This window comes from Vicugna pacos, chromosome 7 (genome assembly GCF_048564905.1).
Source record: "Vicugna pacos chromosome 7, VicPac4, whole genome shotgun sequence".
NCBI classification, from domain to species: Eukaryota; Metazoa; Chordata; class Mammalia; order Artiodactyla; family Camelidae; genus Vicugna; species Vicugna pacos.
Genome location: NC_132993.1, coordinates 65885749 through 65898869, shown reverse-complemented (window position 1 = coordinate 65898869; position 13121 = coordinate 65885749). Strand labels below are relative to the sequence as shown.

General features: G+C 37.0%; 1 non-coding gene across 1 annotated transcript; it reads right to left on the bottom strand.

The window, feature by feature from the left end:
* Positions 1-251: 251 nt before the first annotated feature.
* LOC116281365 (U6 spliceosomal RNA) lies at positions 252-356 on the bottom strand. Its single transcript, XR_004190813.1, has one exon. It is a non-coding gene; the product is annotated as a U6 spliceosomal RNA (small nuclear RNA).
* Positions 357-13121: the final 12765 nt, after the last annotated feature.

Genomic DNA, 13121 nt, shown 5'->3' with positions numbered 1-13121 from the left:
CCCTCTGAAAGAGGTACAACTATTATCCCCATTTTACCAATGAAGAATCTGAGGCACAGAGCATACTGACACAGTTAGGTGCTGCCCACACTCAGATTTCACTGTTGCTTCAGTGGGAAGAATATTTCTATTTTATTATTTTATTTTATTTTATTTTATTTTTTATTGATGTATAGTTGATTTATAATGTGTTAGTTTCTGATGTACATCATAGTGATTCATATATATATATATGAATATATGTATGTATTTAAAATATGGAATGTGTCATGAATTTGTGTGTCATCCTTACACAGGGGCCATGCTAATCTTCTCTGTATCATTCCAATTTTAGTATATGCGCTGCCGAAGTGGGCACAGTGGGAAGAATATTGAGCAGGGTGTCTAATATGAATCCCTTCATAACATCACATTTCTAGGTGGTCATTTCTGTAAGAAGGAACAACCATCTAGTATAAAGTATTAGGAAATCTTGTAGCTACCGCTGATTATTGGTTCACTATACACCAGGAAAAGCCTAGTATTATGGGAGATACCAAAGAATAATAAAACAGGGTTCTTTCTAGAAAGACAGGATTAATCTATTTAGCAAATCTAAGAAGGACTAAACATCTACAAAGAACTGTTTAATATCATTAAATAAAATGAACAAATTCCAAACTCCCAATTTATCCCTCGCTCCCTCCTTTACCCCCTGGTAACCACAAGTTCAGGATTTGCAGATACTAACTATTGTATTTAAAAGAGATAAACAGCATGGTCTACGGTAGAGCACAGGGAGCTATATTCAATACCTTGTAACAGCCTATAATGAAAAAGAATATGAAAAGGAATATATGTATGTGTGTGTATATATACATCACTGAATGCTATGCACCAGAAATTAACACATTATAAACTGACTATACTTCAATCAAAAAAGTTTAAAAAAATGAACAAATTGTTAAAATATTTACACCTTTGCCTACAGACTTACAATTTTCACATAGCAATATGCTTCTGTTTTGAAGACAGGCAAATATTTATGAAGTTAGATTTATGGATAAAGGCCACATCCCTAAACCTTGGCACAGTAGCAAGATCTTAGGATGTGTAAAGGGTGTTGGATCTGAGCCGGAATACTCACATTTGGATGTTAGGCAGTCTCCCCTCTCTGAACACTCTAACTGCAAGTAATAGTTGGTCTACCTAGTTCAGATACCACTTTTCTTTGTACCATATTGATTCTTTTCCCCACTATTTTAGGACTTTATGTTAACATAAAAGCATTAGTTTAGAAAAGTTGGCTATGTACCACTAGATGAACTTTTTTTTTTTGCTGTAACTCACCAAGAGGTAATTTAAGGACAAACAGGAAGAACATATCTTAAACAATCCAGTCACAGCTCCAGCGTGACTGAAGAACTGGGAATCTCCTTAGGCAGCAGTGACTGTGGGAACACGTCTCTTTATTCTGTTTTTACATCCTACACTGGCCCACACTCTCTGGGGATGGCCTGGGCACAACTCGTTTCAGAGATGATTGCCACAAGTTCCTGGTTTGTGTCTATAATTTCTCCAAGTTAAGTCCCTAAAATATCTTAACTTTCTGTCTAAACTACACAGTCTGCACCAATTCTATTTCAGTCCTGTAGATACATATCCTCCCTGTGTTTACTGCACAGATCTGCAATGCTAGGAATTTATCATGTGCAGTTTTTGTAAAATATAGAAGTATCTACTAATGCTTTTTGTAAGGAAAAAATGCTTTCTGTTTTGTATTGCCTCTGATCGTCTTTTTTCAAAAGCCTCTGTACCTAGAGCATGTGGAATTTTAGGATTCCTTGAGTAGTAGGTTGAATTGTGTCCCCCCTAGAGGTATAGCCCAGTCCTTACCCCTGGTACCTATGAATCTGAACTTTTTTCGAAATAGGGTCTTGGTGGATGAAGTTAGTTAAGGACCTTGAGAAAAGATCGTCTTGGATTGAGAGTGAGCTTTAAATCCAATAACTGGTGTCCTTGTAGGAGAAAGGAGAGAGATATTTGAGACACAGGGACACAGAGAGGTGGAGACCAGGTGAAGACAGAAGTATACATTCGTTATGTGGTAAAACCAAGGCGTGCTGAAGGGTGCTGGCAGACACCTGCAGTGAGAGATGGGTGGAACAGATTGTCCACGCCTCCAGAGGGAACCTACCTTGCTGACACTGATTGTTTTTTTCTTCTGGCTCTGGAAGTGTAAAGATGTATTTCTGTTGTTTTAAGCCACCGGTTTTGTTGTAATTTGTTATGGCATCTCTAGAAAATTAATATACTTGGTTTTAGGTGGGCAAACAGTAAATTCAGGCTTGAGTAGTTCCATGAAGATCCTAGCCTATTACTGCTTCTTGCTTTCTTTATGGTCCTTTCCTGTTTCATATATCGTCAGATGCCTGCTACGGCTACAGTACCTGGATTAAAGGCTATCTCTCCCAACATTTACAATGTAGATAACCCAGTACTAACAACAGTCAACCAACCAACTAAACACAGAGACATCTGTACTTCTGTGGTTTTGCTTGTTAAGTATTTCACGTGTGTTTTATGTATGCTCTTCTTATAAAATTCCAACAATCGTATTATTATTAATATTTTAATGAAAATGCCTAGCTTAGAATTTTGGTGAAACAAGTGTTTTCCTGGTAGAATTTTAATCAAAATACCACAGAGTGAAACACACTTAGCAACATGAACTTAGATGGTGACAATTGTCATTTGTATATCATGGCTTTTCAGGATCCTTCTTCAAGGTCCTTCTGGGAGCCAAGTTGGTGGTAAAGTGGATTTCTTGGACCTTGCTTCTCAGAGTCTATCAGGGATTGTCCACATCCATGTATGTACTTGAATCTTTCCTATGCCAGCGGCAGTCACAGTTCTGCATCTGTGCTCTCTGATCACTCAGTGAAGTCTTAGTAGTTCTGAGAGGTAAAAACTTATGTTAATTTAGTTAATACTCTTAGCTAGTAAACACCAATTGTGTTTGTACTGTTTACAAAAGGGACAACTAGGGGTTCTTTTTCTTTAATTGAAGTATAGTTGGTTTACAATGTTGTCTAAGTTTCTGGTGTATAGCAAAGTGGTTCAGTTATATATACACGTATTCTTTTTCATATTATTTTCCATTATGGTTTATTACAGAATATTGAGTATAGTTCCCTGGGCTAGACAGTAAGACCTTGTTGTTTACCTATTTTATATGTAGTAGTTTGTATCTGCTAATCCCAAACTCCTAATTTATTCCTCCCGCAGCGCCTTTCCCCTTTGGGCAACCAGAGGTTCTTAATTTGGATTCTGTAAATTTAGGTCACTGTAAACCTTCCTTATTTATATTAAACTCAAACTGAAACATAAAACTCCTTTCAGTTATGAATTTAGGCTCCAAATCACAGAGCCTAGAAATGCTACATTGTATTAATAGGTACCTGTGGTTCTGTCACAATAGAAATTATTAATATTTTTGCATTTCCTTACACATTATGTTATTTTTGAAATGTTCTTGCTAATTACCAGATTGGGATTATAGTCATTATTGGCTCCACCAACAAGGCTGTTATTTAATATATAAATAAAGAAGTTTCATATTACCACATCACAACACTTTCTTTTAATATTTTTTCTTTTAATATTTTGATAGCTGTATTTCAATTGCTTTTCAATTGTAATTCAATTTCAGTTGCTTTGTAAACCTATTTTATTGTATGCTTTTGTAAATTTTATTCTGGGAAGGAGTTATTCACCACATTGCCGAAGACATCTATGGTGCAGAAAATTTTAAGAACCCTTGCATGAGCTCTTAGAAACAAAGACAACCAAGATCTGAGGCCACTAAATCATTTGCTTATTCAGAAAACTGGGTTATTTAGCATATTTCCTTTCAAGGGCATAAACACATAGCAATAAGCAACTTCTGAAAATGATCTTAGCCCTTGTTCCCTTTAATTGCATTTTATTTACATTTTGTGTAACTGCCTGTTTTTTTCTTTTTTTTTTTTTTTTTTGGTATAAGGTTGAGCAAGTTTGATTAGGTTTTCTTCCGGAGGGTGCAGTAGGTTGGAGTCATCAATCAGCAGTAGCTCTCAGTTTTGATTTAAAAACTTTCCCCTGCCTTACTCGTGTACCTTATTTGATTTGTCACTGGAAATGGGAAGCATGCTACCCTTGGAATGTTAGTGCTGAAGGCACACAGTCATTTCACAGGGAAACAGTGATATTAGAGAAAGGGCATGTGAAAATTTGTCATGGAATTTCCTTTATGAAAATGAAAATGCTCTTTGTTTACATGATTCCCTTTTGTCTTTTATAATGACAAATTATTTTGATGATGGTATGGTTTCTGAGTATATAGGCGTGGCTAGGACATTAACTTAGATGTGACTAATTACATTCCTCTTTGATGTGCAAGGCAAGTATGCTTATTGTTATTTTTGGTTCTCTTTAGGGCTAAGGGCTATGGAATGCTCTCTCTTTTCTCAATTTTAAAAAACCATCAGCAACAAAAATACCTATGCATATATTCACACATACATATTTGAGCAGCAGATTCATTAATTTATTCAACGAACACTTGTTAAGTGCTGGCTATCCACTCAGCCTGTGCTTTGCTATGAACTGTGATGTCAATGCTGGCGTCATCCTCTTTTGTGATTTTACAGAGAGAATAAAAAACATTGTGCTCACTTAACTGTATTCCTCTCTAAATCACATTTTCCTCTTCAAGAACACTGGTGCTTTTTTTCCCTCCCAGAATTTTTTAAATTTTAAGTTTTCCAGTTTTATTCAGGTGTAATTGATATATAGCACTGTAAAAGTTTAAAGTGTACAACATAATGAGTGGAAGTACATGCATCGTGAAATGATAACCAGAATAGGTTCAGTGAACACTCAACATCTCATACAGATACAAAAGTTTAAAAATAGAAAAAAATTTTTTCCTTGTGAGAAGAAATCTTAGGACTTATTCTCTAAATGACTTTCATTTGTAATGTACAGCAGTATTATCTTTATCACGTTGTACATTATAGCCATCTTACTTAATTTACCTTATAACAGGAAGCTGTACCTTTTGACTACCTTCATTTATTTCCCTTTCCCCCACCCCCTGCCTCTGGTAGCCACAAATCTGATCATAAATAAATACATACATACATACATACTAAAAAAAAAAGGAAAAAAAGAACTTCTACTTAGTACTTTGACAAATTATGTCTTATTTGTGGCAAAATACACATAACAGAAATGTAATCAACCTAACTATGTTTAAGTGCACAGATTGGCAGCATTAAGTATTGTCACATTGTTGTGCAATCACAATCATCACAATCTTTATCCAGAACTTCCGTTTAGTTTCATGCAGTGAAATTGTCATATCTCGAATTCAACCTACCAAGTGTGAAAGTCAAGAGGTAGCGCTACTTTATAAGAAATATGAATCATGACTAAAGCTAGAATTTAATGATATACAGTTGACAGTAGTAGATAAAGATGAGAGAGTAAATAGACCATGGTTCAAGGAATTTGATGGTGGGAGATACGCATCTTTTATCTAAAAATATACTCAGTCTGGCCTTTTCCCTGCAAAATTTCCACCCCTCAAACCTTGCTATGTATTTAATTATCAAGGACTAAATTAGATACTGTGCTGTGTGCGAATTGGCTACAAATTGGACGTAAGGGCAGGGATCATCATTTCTATTCTGGGGCTGGAAAGAGGCTCTTCACAGCTCTCCAGAGGTTTAGTGACCCTTTTTGCTACCATCTCATGCTTCCCCCATTCACAGCACGCTGAGGACTTTGGGTCAGAGAGATGTCTTTATTTTCCCAGGCAGGAATATTGTTTCCCCACGTCCCGCGTGTTCCTAGAAGCGCTAAGAAGAATGAGTAGCTGATGTCAAGATTAAAGATCAGGGTAGTCTGATCTAATTGGGGATTTTTTTGGAAAGGGTGGAAAAAAGTCTCCATTTCCCTCTGTACTAAGGAAGAGTTTAACCCTTTTACTGCAGAGCAGGCATGGGCTGAAGAGTGGCCAGAAAGGGGAAAAGCTCCTAATTCCCCCATTTCATTGAAAGGATTGGATATACAGTTTTTTTCAAACATTAGGTCATGACCCATTAATGATGGCAAAATCAGTAGTAGATTTTACCAACATTTTAATAAGCTGAAATAAAAGACAGTACGGAATATCACAATGAATGATGCTTCATGAAACATTTTTAAGGTGTATATTGCAAATCTTTTTGTTTATATGTATATATGTGTGGGTGTGGATGTGGGTATTGTAAATGGATGTCTGTATATGACAGAAAATTTGTTTCTTACCAAGAAGTCAATGATAAAAAAAAGTTTGACTCTACTAAAGTCAGAACTGCTTGCTTCAATTTTTACAGACTTTAATTTCCTCAAGGTATTAAGTAACATCTGGGTGCAATTAAATCATATCTGTAAACTTTTTCCAGCTTATGTCTGTTTTCAAATATTTCTTGTGAACTGACGCTAATAGAGCACTAGTCAATATGTAGAAATGGTAATTCAGTACTAAAATTAGTTAATATTCATCATATTGTCCGGGGTTATTCTAAGAGTATTGTCTGTATCGATCCTTACTACACTTCTTTGGAATAGGAAACATTATCATCCTCATTTTACAGATAAAAGAAGGGAGACACTGAGAGCTCAGTCAATTGTCCAAGCTGTATAAGCTGATTTGTGGCAAGCCAGAATTCTAACCTACTCATCTAATGTCAAAGTCCGTGATCTTGGCCGCTACACTATACCACCTTTCATTAGATTAAACAGAAGTATTCTGTAAACAAAATAAAAAATGTTATGTTTTGAACATCATGTTGTGAATTTGAGTTTTTGCTGACACCTGTGGTTGAAATTGATTGAAATAATGTTATCACCACTCTTCTCTGATGACTTCATTTCAGAAGATATTTGCCAAAGGTTTGCTGCTTACTCAGTGCAGTGCACAGATACAGCGTCTAAAATTAGGCTAGTTTAGAGTTCATTCCTTTCTGCGTGAAAAGAAATGGCATCTATGAACACTGAGTAGTGATTGTTGAACCAGTTATCTATTCAAATCCTATTAGAAGTTTCCAGTTGGTAGGTGGCTGCTTAATGGGGCTCAAGTGCAACTATGCCTTTGTTTCACCCATGAATTAGGTGAGGGCTATTGAATGCTACTTTTCAGACATTTTATTGTCTCATGACGTTAAAAAAGATGAGTAGCATTAGAATTAGAAATGAACTCATTGAAGCTATCCACTCTAGATGGTTGGAATCACTTTGAAGGGTGAATACATGGTATGTCATTCACAGACAAGGTCTCATTATTATCCTGAGGACTTACTATTTCTGGATGTACCAGAAGGGTCCCAGCTGCTAGGATCTGGATCCTTGTGCCTGGAGTCTGTTTCTAAACCACGTATCTATTCTGACGCTGCCAACTGGGGTTGCTAGGGTATGAGCAGTCCTGGAGTGGGCTTCCAATGATTGATGAAGATTGGTGTATAAAGACCCCAGCTTCCTCATACCTAGAGTGGGATGATTTCATTCTGAAGCATAGATCAACTCAGAGACTCTGCCAGATTAAATTCTAATCATGCAGTGTGGCAGCTGATGGTGGTCATTGTAAAATAACCAGAAGTTATTCTCCTCCCTGTCATGTGACAGCACAGATTCCCCATCAGAAAGTGGAGTCTGTTTCCCCAGCCTGGAATCTAGGTGGTCATGTGACCTTGCTTTGGCTGTTGGGAGATTAGCAAACATGACCCAACCAGAAGCTTGAAGACTGCTTGCTTATTGGGGCTTGTTTTCTTGTGGCTTTTAGAATCTGAGGCATCCACCTGAAGAAGCCCAGGCATGCCTGTTGGAGGATGAGAGGTGACTTAGACATGAGCTGTTCCAGTGAAAGTCCCCTAGGCTAATCATTAGATAGGTATGTCTGTTTATTGAAGACCATCCAGCCCTAGAAAAGCTGCCAGCTAAAGATAGAGATTAGTTGAGCTGGCAAAGAACCATTTTGATGACTCATAGAAGTGTGAAAAATTATACATGTTCATTTTTGAAGTGCATAAATGTTTTGTTATGCAGCACAAACCAGCCAACACACTTGTTTAACAACTACTCTTGGTTGGCTGACTTCCTTTCTCTGTATCTCTCTCCTACTCTGCTACTGAGGTTTCCTGAACCTTCCAAATAAATGTTCCCTCAAATCCTTGCCTCAGGATCTACTTCTTAGGGAACCCAAAGTAAAACATGCATTCATTTTCACACACACGGAAGTCTTTTTCCTTAGGAATTCTCTGTCAGGATTGTGAGACGTTAAGTGTCACTGAATGAGAAATAGAGCAAGACCAGACGGCGCCCATTTGAACAATTCCACAGTGCTCTCAGCCTGCCAGGGTCACAGTTGGAAGATTCTCTCCTCAGCTGACATAACTCCTGATTCCTCCAAATCAGACTTACCCCATGCTCTTTGCTCTTCCCCAGCATGACAGTAAGGATCCCTTCATAAACTATTAGGACAGGAAAATTTGTCCTCCTAGGCTTGAGTGGAAGAGCAGATTTCATCCCATTCTCTTTGCAGTCAATGAGGAAAAGGTGACTATTTCTAGGAAACTCGACTCTGACTCCTTTCTTCTTTAGTCAGTTTACTGGCAATGTGATTGGGTGAAAAAGAAGTTCACAGGCTTAGCGGTGACTTTATGAATTTTCCCTAGGAGGAAACCCAGAAAACTTCGGCTCTATTGTAACTGGATAACCAGAGAGAGAGCAGAAAACATACCATATAAAACTGCAGAGAAATACTAACTGGTTTTGATATCATGGCAGTCGGATTGAATTGTGTGTGTGTGTGTGTGTGTGTATTGGGGAGAATGCAAGCAACCTTGAGCAGGACAGGGAGAAATTAAAGAAAGGAGTTACATTTGAGGCATAGATATTCATAAACTTGTAGATATAATGATTTTATAACCCCTTTATTACACAAATTTTTAAATTCTTATTTTTTATTGAAATGTGGTCAATTTACAATGTTAGTTTCAGGTGTACAGCAAAGCAATTCAGTTATACATATACATACATATATATATATATATTTTTTTCAGATTCTTTTCCATTATAGCTCATTACAAGAAATTGTTGTTTATATAGTAACCGTTAGTACACATACATTTTTAATGTGATTATGTAGACCGAAATTTTCCAATTTTTTTGTTTCACAAACTTTTTATGTGGCGATTATATGAATCTAGCAACATAACTCTTTAAATACTTATCACTGAACATCAAAAATTAGAATAGTGATTAATATTTTAAATGCTGTTAAAACTTACTCTGTTTATGCCAACTCACCAAGAGCACTATTTACATAAAGCACAGACTTCTATTCTTGATGATTTATTTTACCAGCGTCTTTCTCTAGAGAACTTTTGCATTTGCTTGATGTACAACTTTGGGACTATTAATATTACTTTGGCTTCCCGTTGTGGCACTGTGACACTGCTTCATTGTAAGAGTGGTTGTTATTTATTATCATTTCAAGGTGGCAAGATAAGACTGTATCTCTAAGAGGTAACACACAAATTATTCTCTGTCATTCCAGTGAACAGCTGCTTTTCTTTCCAATCTTCTGCTGCACACGATGTGCATTTTCTTTATCATACAGGTAAAAATTATACAGCACTTTTTATTAAAAGGTGATATACATTCATTATAGCTGCCTTTTGGAGTAAGGGTGTAGAGGATATGAATAAAGATTATGTATAATTAAAATATTAGGGACAACCACCAATAACATTTGGTGTGTTTCCTTTCAGAATTTTTTTGAGTAAAAATGTACTTTTTAAAAACTAAATGGCATTATAGTATATCAAAAACTGGAATACACCTTAAAACTTTAAACTATGTTGTTACTTTTCAAAGCCTCTAAATATTTTAGCATCCTGTTGATAACTTCATTATATCTCCTTGCATGGATGTTCATGGCTCATATTACTCAGCCCCTGTCATTAGACATTTGTGTTATTTCCAAATTTCATGATTATGACCACACACAATGCCAACATCTTTGTAACTGAACTTTTCTACATATCTGTGATTATTGTCTTAGTCTAAATTCCCAGAAATTGGAGATCAAACTTTTGTCTATTTTTGAGGCGTTTGATATATTTTTCTCTCGAAGAGATCATATCTGTTTTCACTCTCTTAAGGGTACATTTTATATTTTGGGGCTTTTGGCAGCATGAATTTGATATTCAGTTGTCAACTAGAATGATACCAAGCACTAAGTAAAATAAGAATCAATCAATGTATCTATCTATCTATCTTTTTATCTATCGATGAAGGCAACATAAGGACACATATGTCATATATTTATCCTTACATGTTGTACTTTATAAAAGAAAACTGACTTTGAGCAGTGGTGTGAAGCCATCTCTTTAGGGCATTTTCTCATCCAAGCCCCTTGTAACCTGGTCCTCCGTGTATGCCGAGTGGGTTTGGTAAGAATGGCATGAAAAATACTGCCGTCATGTGACATGAACGCCTCAGAGTGTGCTGTCCCCCAGCCATATGTGTTCAGAGACATACTGTAATCCGGTTCATTATCACTGTTCAAATCAGAATCACCCTTGTCCTGCTGCTTCGGTCCATTGTGTTGCAAACGGATGGGCTTTGAAGACAGTTACACAATTCTCCAAGAACATTTATTTGGTGAGACATAAAATTTAATATATAAAATCTTGATTTTTTCCTTTGGATCCAACCTAAGGGAAACTATTTTGCAGGAGAGTGAGACCAGGGAACAAGACAAAGTGGAAAATACTCAATTTTGGTTTTTTTTTAATTTGTCAAAATTTATTTTATTATAATTATTAATGTGGCAATGGCAATAAATTCAGTCGCCAGGTACCATCAGCTCAATAGCCACTGTGGATTGGAATCCCTGCAATTCCTTTTTTTTTTTTTTTTTTACTTTTTTGCACTTTTTTTGTTGAATTATAGTCGGTTTACAATGTTGTATATAGTATAATGTTTCAGTTATACATATATATACATTTATTTGTTTTCATATTCTTTTTCATTATAGGACACTACAAAATATTGAATATAGTTTCCTGTGCTATACATTATTAACCTGTTGTTTATCTATTTTATATATAGTAGTTAATATCTGGAAATCTTGAACTCCCAGTTTATCCCTTCCACCGCTTTTCCCCTGGTAACCATAAGTTTGTTCTCTATGTCTGTGAGTCTGTTTCTGTTTTGTAAATAAGTTCATTTGGACATACACAATTTCAGCTAGATTTCAAAAATAGAAGAGAATGAGCCTAGTTAATGTATGCAGAATTATTAGAAAAGCTATTTAGCAAGAAGGAAAAGACCTGTAGGAGAAACTTGGCAATTTTCAGAGCAGATGATTTAGCAGAGTTAGCTAGTCGCAGAGCCTTTTTGCCTCCTCCCGAGTCTCATCTCTCCCTCCTACCTCCCAGCCTGCTATCGCTCTTGTCGGTACTCAGGGCCGCCTGGCTCTGGTTGTAGCCGGTAAAACCACCCGGGTCTCTAACTCACAGAGGACTTCCACCTCCCTAAAGCCTTAAGGCACTCATCACTTGGTCCCACGGCAAGTCTGTGCTGAGATGGCATCAAAAGGGAGGGTTGCTCCTTTAGTGGGTCTCAGCCTGCACTCTCCTCCATATATCCCCAGGGGAATATGTCTGCCGTCACTGTACAACCCGGGAGACATGAGGGACTGAAGCAAGATTGTCTATAATCCTGAACATACACTCTTGACACTATGCCTCCAAATAGAAATAACTCAGTGCTTAGTTTTTAATTATTTATTCATCCATCTAATAAACATAATTTGAGAACTTTTTTGTGTGTCAGATACTTCTAAATGGATGTGAACAAAAATAAATTTATGACCATAATGGAGATTACAGACTAGTAGGGGTGACACATAATTAACAGATATGCAGCAGTTTTATAGTGTGATGTTAGGGAGTGACAAGTGCTATGAAGAAAAATTAAGTGGAATACGAGGATAAAGAGAGAGGGGGAGACACTACTTTTCTGGAGAGGATGTCAAGGAAGTCCTATCTGAAGAGATGGTATTTCAGCAGAGACCTGAAGGAATAGAGACAATTTAAGTCATACAGATATCTGTAGGACATAGAGATGTCCTGATAGGGAAACTATAAGTGCAAAAGTCCTGAGGTAGGATTGTGTTAAGGAGAACAAAGTGACCAGTGTGTATGGATGGAGTAACTGAAGGGGAGGGTAGAAGCAGGTGAGGTCAGAGATAGCCAACGGTCAGGTAAGGTAGGTAATGTAGGGTCCAGACAATATACAGGCTGGGTTTTATTTGAAGTGTGATAGGAAGCTAGCAGAGGATTTTGAGAAAGAAGTGATATCACCTATGAACTGTCTGCTGCTTTTGTGGATTTTTTTTTCTAATTCTGCTTTTATGGTCTTGTCCTATGGCATTGAGACAGGAGGACATTTTTTTCAAATTTCCTTTTGCTTTTATCAGCATCGCCATGTGGGAGGCAGTTTAGACAGATGTTCTCTCTCTGCCAAAGGCATAATTAAAATGACTGGGGCTTTATGTAAAAACTTTACAGAGGACTTGGAGTAATGAAGTTCCTTTGGATTTCAAGTGAGAGAATCCAACACAGGTTACTTTAACAAATGTAATTGGAAAATGGAGGGTGTATTGGAAAATGGAGGGTGTATCCAAGGAAGAGGTCCATCCAGGCCTTGGGAAGCAGGGCTGCTCTAGGGGTCTTCGCAGAAGCCCTTTGTGGTCCTTCTTTTGCAGTTTCACATTATTGAAATGAACAGTTTCTGGGCCCCTTTGTTTAAAAGTCCAAATTATTGGGAGAGAATTTGATTGGTCCAACTTGATTCAGATGTCCTCTCCAAATCAATGAATTGTAGTCAGTGGAGTAATGACAGCAGAAACACAGCAGCTCCGAGAAGACCCATGTGGGTGAGGTGCATGGTTCCTGAAGACAAGGGCTGTACAGACAACTTTCTGGTGGTTTGTGACTGCTCTGTGGCAAGCAGACCGATGCTTTATTGATGCACTTTGACGGAGA